General features: G+C 40.9%; 1 long non-coding RNA gene across 2 annotated transcripts in view; it reads left to right on the plus strand.

Annotated features, from left to right (window-relative positions):
- Nucleotides 1-3,220, plus strand: part of LOC124100654 (uncharacterized) — a 31,674-nt gene extending 28,454 nt beyond the window's left edge. For both annotated transcript variants that reach the window (XR_006854373.2, XR_009227970.1), the window contains one exon: nucleotides 3,080-3,220. This is a non-coding gene — a long non-coding RNA (uncharacterized LOC124100654). The remainder of the gene's footprint in view (nucleotides 1-3,079) is intronic.
- The last annotated feature ends 6,005 nt before the right edge of the window (nucleotides 3,221-9,225 follow it).

Consider the following 9,225-nt stretch of genomic DNA (forward strand, 5'->3'; position numbering starts at 1 on the left):
TCAACTTAAAAGTACATGCTTTTACTCTTACTCCCCATTGCTTCTTGAGGAGCTTTGTCCTGCTTACTTGATGAGCATCGCAGCATGGATTTTCTTTCATTTCTGTCCCTGATCCTTCCATCGCCTCAAACCTTATTATATCCTAGGATACTTCATAGCCAAAGGGTTTCCTCACAGTGCTGAGCACTCACTTGGCCTAGGGGTGTTGGTACAGGTAAAATGCAAGGAAATATATATTTCCATATAAAACCGGATAATGTGTGTATGTGTATGTGTATTTGAATCCAGAATAGTGCCTGACATATGGTAAAGGTTCAGTAAATGGTAAGAACCTATGAATATAGGACATGTTCCTAGGTATGTAATATAGATGCATATCTAGTAGATATGAGTCTAGATAACAAGATGGAGGAGGAGAAAGGTGGAAGACAGCAATAATGAGTTTTAGCATTAGTGTTCATGTTTTAGCACCAAATAAGATTATTTTTAGACCTGGATTTGCTGAAGATCTTAAATTTCGGGTAACTTGAAGGTAGTAGCCACATGGCGTCAGGAAATGGAATTGAAAAGAGGGTCACAGAAACAGACAGAGGATGCTTCCAAGCATGTGGGGGCAGCCAGAAAGGCCAGGGCTGCCTTGGTTCCCAGCTTGGCCCCATGACTCATAGGCCGGCAAAGCTCCAGTTCTTGGCTTGTACTTGGGGGAGGGAGCCAGAAGCTGGGCCAGAGGTTGGCCTGTCAGACGCTAAACTGCTTAATGCTAAGGGACAGAGATTCCTAGAGCTTGGAGCCTGGGAAGTTTGCTTAGATTTACTTTATTATCGATTAGGGAAGGGATCACCAGCCTCTCTTCATTCATCTTGGGCCTGTGTCATTCATCTATGCTCTGATCTTTTCAGTCTTGGCTTTCCTTAGCACCTGGGGACAGTTGTTTCCCACCCGTGAGCATCATTTGCATGTTACTGCTGGAAACACTGAGGTAATTTAAAATCTGTAGCAAATGTAGCAGAGTAGAGTCTCTCTACTTTCTATAGTCTTTTCCAAATACAGCCTCACAGCTGCCAAAACATGAACTTGCTGTGGAAAAAGGCTCTGGACTCAGAGACTATTAGAAAAGAGATTTTACATTTACAAGTGTGTGATCTTGGTCAAATTTCTCAACCTCTTTGAGCCTTAAGAACCTCATCCATAGAATGTAAAAGTATTATCACCTGCCAGAGTTGTGAGGATGAGATGACCTCACAAAGGTCAAAATAGGCCCATTCTAGCCCGTTCTCTGGACCCACTCATACTCATCCACTCATACTCGTCATTCCTCTTTTCTCTTCTGCAACAGCTCATACTAACACATTAGAAAAGACTTGATCTGCTTTTTAGTTCTTGTGAAAATCTAACATCTCTAGAATCTAAATAATTATCCAGAGTCTTGATAATGGTGTTTATAAGACCAGTGCCAGGGAATGGAACATTCCCATCCTATCCAGATACTTACAGCAGCTCAGAAAAGGGCCAGCCCAGGCCAGGTAGATACAGGCAAGAAAGACCAACAGAAGCCAACAGAAGCCAAACGAAGCCACACAATCTCCCCACCAGGCAGAACCAAGGGGCCCAAAGTTAAAAGAACAGGACAGGTTTCCCAGACACCTGTTTCTCTTGGGGACTCATGGTACTGACACTTGACTCAAGGATCTGAATACTTGATTGCTCAAGGCAACTCAAAAGAAATTTAGTCAATGGAGGCAGAGCAAGTCAGTAGAAAAATTGGCCCATATGGATGCTCTCCACCAGAGTTCTATAATTCTCTGGATTGGATTCTCATCAAACAAGATTCCCAACAAGAACTTTAAGCCTTTTATATTTGGAGGGAATAGGGAACTAGTGTAGAAAAATTATTAGAAAACAAAGGAAGGGAAATACAATGCTATAATTGTTAACGTAGCCCTTGAGTTAATTTTTGTTTTTATTCCAACCTTCTGTATTTCCCTCATGAACCTATGCTTTTTTTTGCAAGAAGAGGATGATAGTGTCTGGGTAGAGCAAAGATAGGGGTAGAGAGGAGAAGTTAAGATTGTTCTGTCTTGGACATGGATGCTTGATGATGAAGATTTGGAGCCTCATGTTTTCAGAAGTGACTGCCGTAAGACTGCAAAACTGTTTTTTCCACCTGTTCCGTGTGTGTGTCTAGTTAAGTGAGCTTAAAGGAATTCCAAAGGAGGGGGTGTAAAGACTTTTTCAGCAAAGTAGAGCCTTGAATAAGTACATAGCACTCACGAGGAGCTGAGTGAGACCCTCATCTGAATGTATAGTGTTGGTTGAAGGCACAGAAGTTTGCAATCAGTGAGCCCACTGAAATCCCAAAGCTTCTAGCTACAAACTATGTGTCTTGGGCAAAATTCTTAGTCTCTCTGAATTCTGATCTGTAAAATGTGGGAAATAATCTCTATTTCATAGGGTTGTTTGGAGGTTGAAATTATATGGTGTTTATATGAGATACTTTGTTTTATTCAAAGAACTAAACCCATTACTTCTGAATATCTTTCTCCATGTTTCTGACTCCCTCTTGACACTTCCACTCACTCTTAACAAATACCCACTGAATATTCTGCTCTCTACAGCCTCCAGAACTCAAAATAAGATCAATTCACATGAAGATATCAGGGTTTGGTGGCTGTTACAGCTAGACCTTGCCCAATGTGGTATGAGTGAAGTTGGGCTTTGCACACTACTGCCTGTCTTACAAGTATGAACTGGTTTCTTCCTGGGGCAGGTACAAATCATGGTCTACTCAGTGCTGCTTACCCCATATGCTACTTCCTACTTTTGTAATAGTGAATTTGTCTTATTTTTGGGAAGGGTAACTCCCTCCCCTAATGTTAGGAGAATGAGTCATGATTACTTTAAGCCTGGCACAACCACATCCTCTTTGCCAGTGATTGGTTTAAGGGAAGGCAACTGATCTAGTTCTAACTAATCATATGCAAGGAGAAGCCTGCCTTAAACTTTTGTTAAAGACTTTCCTTTTTTGGCAAAAGGTACAGATGTGACTTATATGTTCCTTCTCCTTCCTTTTTCAAAATAGAAGTGATGCCAGAAGTTTCAGTAGCCATAGCAATGAACACCAAGATAAAAAGCCAATAACCAAAGATGGAATACAGTGGTCAGAAAGAACCTGGGTTCTTGATGATACCATAGAGTACTGAACTGCTAGACTTCTTATTAGGTAAGATGAGTAAAAGTCTTTATTGAGTAAACCATCTATCTATCTATCTATTTATTTATTTAATTTTTGGTACTGGGGATTGAACCCAGGGGCACTTAAACATTGAGCCACATCCCCAGCCCTTTTTTATATTTTATTTAGAGACAGGGCCTCACTGAATTGCTGAGACTGGCTTTGAACTCACAGCCTCCTGAGTCACTGGGGTAAATCATTCTTAATTGGGGTTTTCTGTTACTTGCAACCCAAAGCATTCCTTATTTGATATTCCTTCCTTTGGGATAATATTCTTTTTTTGAAGTGTTATACTGCAACCTTTCTTATAGCTAAAGTGTTACCATTGTATCAAGCTGGCTACCAAAAACTCTCTGTTAAGATATTTCCAGAGATCATTGTATTACCTAGATTTAAGGAAGGATTTCATGAAAGAGTATTTGCTTTTAAACAAAGGATTTCTGGGAGACATTTCCTAGAGATGAAGACATAAAACCATGATGGTGAGATGACGGACGAGCCTTGGAATTAATACTTTGCAGAGGACCAGGAGTCTTGATTTCTTACCCTTCAACTCCAGCATGTAAGTGACCACCTGGTCTGTCTGTGTTTCCCTGAGCCTTCCTACTGAAAGTGTGGCCCAGCATCAGTCTTGGTAGATTCTATTTTCAAAAACGCAAAATCTTATGCCATAGTCCAGGCCTACTGAGTCGGAACCTACATTTTAGCAAAAATTTCTAACTGACTCATGCAAACATTACTGAATGAGAAACACTGCCCTGGAGTGTACAGAATTGCTAGAGTTAGAAAAAACTTGGTTTTCTATTACCAAATAGAAACATGGTCCAATATTCATCTCAGACATTTTTCTCTGATAGAATATGTGACTTCTACTTGTGGACTCTTAACTACTTTCATGATCACAAATCTACAAAGATTTCCTTGATGATGAAATCCGCAAGTCCTTTCCTCTTCTGCTGTCAGAAAACTTTCTGGAAAGTTTCATTTTGGTGTCACTGTATTAATTTGTTAGTGCTGCTACAACAAAGTACATACCACATGCTATGTGCATATGCCAGGTAACTTAAAACAACAGAAATTTATTTTCTCTTGATTCTGAAGGCTTGAAGTCCAAGATCAAGGTGTTGGAAGGTTTGGTTTCCCCTGAGGCCTCCCTCACTCCATGGCTTGTCATGGCTGTCTTCTCTCTGTGTCTCCACATGGTCTCTCCCCGTGCCTCTCATATATGTGCTCTAATATCCTCTTCTTATAAGGACACAAGTCATACTGGAGTAGGGCCTACCACAATACCCCTTTAAAGGCCCCATGTCCATATACAGCCACATTCTGAAATGCTGGAGGTTGCAACTTCAACATAAATTTCAATGGGACTACAATTCAATCCACATCAGTTATCAATAACTGAAATGAATCTGTGGCTCACTCAGTCCTTCAAAGAAGGATGTAGCAGACTCCTGGTTCTAATGACACTAACAGCTCACAGGATACTAAAATAGAATAGGTCCTAAGGAAGGTCATTTTGCATTATACTGTCACCTGACTAATTAAGAAACTGAAACCTGAAGATGTGATATGACATGCCTAATTGTGCAACTTGCATTGTATGCGAAACATACTGGGAATCTGAGAATAAGTCTTATAGTCAAACCTCATTACTTTGCTTACATATTTCTGCACATAAAAACAAATAAAAACACTGATAACCTCCTTGTTGCCAGGAAATGTGTTCACAAAAGAAACCCTACTTTTGGTCCTGCATAGACAATGGAAACTCTGTTACACTCTGATGACTTCTAGAGTCTTGGTGCTCCCATCTGACATGTTCCCAGGCTGCATCTTCAGCAATGATGGGCTGTTGGGTAAGATGCCTTCTGCCTGCTCCGGGACCAGCTGTAGCTTCCTGATCCTTGCCAAGCAGCCACAACTCTCTCTGATACCTACAAAGATGGTGACAAAATCAAAAATTGCTGAGGCCAACAGTCATAGTTACTCTGCCACATCTCCACAACCTGCTTATCAGCAGAAGTTGCATAGGTCCAGGGAGATAACTTCTGTCTTACTTCTGTGGTCCAAACCTTCCCCACGTGCATCAAGAGCCCTAGATACAAGAAAGGCTGGGGGATGTAGTTGTTAGCTTTTTATGCTCTGCAGAATGAATAGGGTGCCAACCTAATGTAACCAATAGGAAAAATCAGATGAAGACCATTGGAAACATTGAAAAAAATCAGGTTTACTAACTTGTTTTGTAAATACAGATTTATGGGAGCATTTATGCTCATTTATTTATATATTGTCTATGATTGCTTTTATATTCTAATAGCAGAGATGAGTAATTGTGACAAAGACCATGTATCTTTCAAAACTGAAAATACTTTTTAATCTGGCCCTTTGTAGAAAATGTTTGCTGACTCCTGAGCTAAAGCTTGCAGTGTCCAACATCCCTTGTAGCTATGTGAGCTGTGGTCCATGGAGACCTGAGTGAAAGTGATACATAGCACTTTTATGCCCAACCCTTAAAATTCTCCCACCCTTCTTCCTGCTTCCTTTAGACTTATCAAACCTCTTCTGTACATGGTAGATTGTAAATATTTTGGACCATATTTTGTGGACCTAGAGTCTCCATTGCAATTACTTAACTCTGCTTTTGCAACGTAAATACAGCCATAGATAAGAGAGAGAAAAAGAAAAATGAGCATGGCTCTGTTCCAACAAGACTTTATTTACAGGACTGAGGTAATGTGAGCTCTAGTCTGCTGACCTCCATCCTAAGAGATGGTCAAAGAACATAAGGAAAGAACTAGGGTTCCTGAATGACTGCATGGGTAAAAACTGCCCATGAACCTGGACTGCTTGCCTACAGACTGGTTCATGAGGAAAATAAACAAATAAATGTCTGACTTAAATTTAAGTCACTGGGTATTTGGATCTCTGTTACTGCAGCTTACACTTACATGGTACTTCTTGGGCTTGTGAATGATGCCTGAACTAGGGAGACATTTTCTAATATTTGCTCAACATCCTGATTCTAATATTTACCACTGAATGTTCCCTGAATACTACTGTGGGCCCATCTTTGCGCAAAGCATGGCAGGTGATAAAAAAAAATGAAGAAGACATATCCTCATCTCCAAAGAACAATCCATGTGTTAGGACTCTCTGGGGGATTTTGACCAGGTGTAAGGTCAATCACTATCAACTTATGACTTGAAGTTTTGAAGTCTATGAATGATATATTGTGTCAGGGATTTTTAAGACCACCTTCAGGCTCAAGGATGAGTTAGAAGGACTCACAAGACTCAGAGACTGTTATAAGTATGTTTTCTACTGATGCATTAACTCTATATAGTTATGTTTATTAAAGTGAATAGATACAGATTAATATCAGCTAAGGGGAAGGCACATTAGGCAAAGTGTAGGAGAAACCAGGGTCACATGGGGACATGTTTCATCTCTCAACAAAGTTGTATGACCACATATGCCAAGTGTTGCCAACCAGGCAAGTTCCCCAGCTTTGGTATTCATGATTTTTATTGGGGGCCTATTATATAAACATTAAACACCCACTGTGACTAACCTCAGCTACTCAGTTTCCTGCTCCCCAGAACAAAAACAGGTGTTTACCACATATCACATTCTTCTCATAAACTTATCTGGTTATATTGTTGCAGCATTGCCAAATGCCTCAGGCATAGCAAAGCTCTCTTATCATGCAGAATATCCCAGGGCCTAACAGGTTATTTTCCAGGCCAAGGGCCAGTCCTGAAGTCAAGCCATTAACTTACCCCCCCACTTTTTTTTTTGGCAGAGTTAACCCTTTCCTCTACTTATATTTTTAATATAAAGAATAGACTAGGGTTATCCCCCTCTTGCATTTTGATATACTTCCTCAATTGGGATAGAAGGAAATTAAGTTACAGCTTTTATCCTGGACTTTAACACAAGAATGTATACGGCATATGACTATCATCCTTAATGCAATTAATTGGAAAGAGTCCATAACTGCACATAAACTAGAAGGAATAACATAGGTGCATATAAAACACAAAGGAAGGAAAAATACATTTGAACTTAAAGGAGGAATGCTCTCCAATTGCTGGAGAGGTTAGGAAAAGATTTAAGGAAAGAGCCAGCTTGAAGATGGGCTTCAGACCTTGGTAAGATCGTGACAGAAGGAGTTAGATAGCATAAGAGGGATATTTGGGGCTGTGCAGGGTGACAGTGATGCAAAGACTTTGAGGCATGAAAGTTAGTGTGTGTACAGGGGACAGTGAGCAGTTGCATCTGGCTCCATTGGGAAATGAGTTTGGAAAAACAGGTAAAAGTCATATTGTGGAAGCTGTTTCATACTGAGCTTAGGATTTTTTTTTCTTTTAATCAACATGTGATGGGGAGATCTTGACCTTGGAAAGTTTTATGCAATGGAATGATACATTTGGATCTATGGTTGAGGGAATTCTGCAAGAATTTGATGGACTGATGTTTGAAATAGGAGTACACGTAACTAAGTTGTTATAAGACAAAATAATGAAAGCCTGAGCTATGACTGTGCGTGCAGATAGGAGAAAAGACTAGAAACAATTCAGACACAGAATCGATAGGACTGAACTCTAAGAATCTGGCAAGTAGTGGCATGTCAGAGAAAAGAGCAAAGAGTGTGGGAGCCACACACATCCCAAGGTTTAGAGTACAACATCACTGGGATGATTGTTCTTTCACCACGGGAGATACGGAACAGGGAAAACAGGCACTAGAGCTTATTCCAAGAAGGTTTGAGGCAGAGAACCTGAAGATAGTCCCTTAGATTTGGGAATGGTGAGTATGACATAAATGTCCAAATACTGTGCACTAGGGTATTAAGAAACTGAGCCTGTAGCTTAGGAGAGCATTACAGACCTAAGAGTCTGTGGCATTGAGATTCTATGAAAATGAACAACATTGTCAAGAAAGCAAACCTAAAGGAAGAGGAGAAGCTGACTTGAGGAAGAACTTTAGGGTTGCCAGTATCTAAGTGACAGGCAAGGACGAAGCCCGAGAGAAAGTTCAAGAGAGAGACCAGGGAGAATCAGCTGGAAGCCGGGGAGGAAAGGGAAGGCCCAGCATGGGAAGGCCTGGGAGCTGGGGCAGGTGCAGTGGGGAGAGACGGTAGAGCTTGTTTGGCAGCAAAGAGAGGCAACACTGAATGACTTTGAAAGGGGCATTGGCCAAATTTCAGAAATTAGAGAATAAGTGTGTTCTAGAAAAGTAGAGGAGAAGCTGTCTATTCCATTCCTGGGGGAAGCAGGAACTCTTGTGGCCAGGCATGGGTGGGTGGGTTGAAAGGGCATGGTTTTGACATAGGAATAGGCCACCAAAAGCAAAATACTGAGCTTCAAAGTAAGCTTTGAAAAGAAGTCCCCAAAGCTCCAGATGATGTCTTTCTTTCACACAAAACTGGGATAGTTACTTTGATAAGACCCCCATAAATGCTGGTGACATTGTGAATGCCCCTGAGAGACCACAGGAAAATAATCCCACAATCAATTACTATCTGGGCATTCTTCACTCATCTTGGAATTTGGCGGGCCCTTGGGTGCTGCGTTCCAGCCCAGGATCTCCACTGTTCAGATTAAAGAGCAGTTATAACTCTCTGTTTACTTTAGGAAAGATTAATGGCTCCCCCTCCTCCTTTCTCAGGGACAGACTTTAGTCTGTCTAGAGTGAGTCATTAAATGTATCAGCTCAACTGCTCTGGCTGCAAGATTGTAGATATAAAATCATCTGATTTTGACACAAAGCAGCTGCCGCCTTTCTCTCATTTTGAGTCCACAATTACATGTGGATAGAGACAGATTAGGGAAGTGAGTGTTAAGGGTTCCATGACAGTCAGACACACAAGCCCTCTACCCCAATCTGCAGTCTTTCCAAGAGGTTCCAACTTGTCACCTTTTCCAAGATGTCTCTCAATTAATCCATGTCAAGTCAAAGAACTCAATTCAACCAACTCTCACAAGCTA

This window comes from Marmota monax, unplaced genomic scaffold, assembly GCF_021218885.2.
Source record: "Marmota monax isolate L192 unplaced genomic scaffold, Marmota_monax_Labrador192_F-V1.1 WCK01_AAM20220418_F8-fsc00037, whole genome shotgun sequence".
In the NCBI taxonomy this organism is placed as follows: domain Eukaryota; kingdom Metazoa; phylum Chordata; class Mammalia; order Rodentia; family Sciuridae; genus Marmota; species Marmota monax.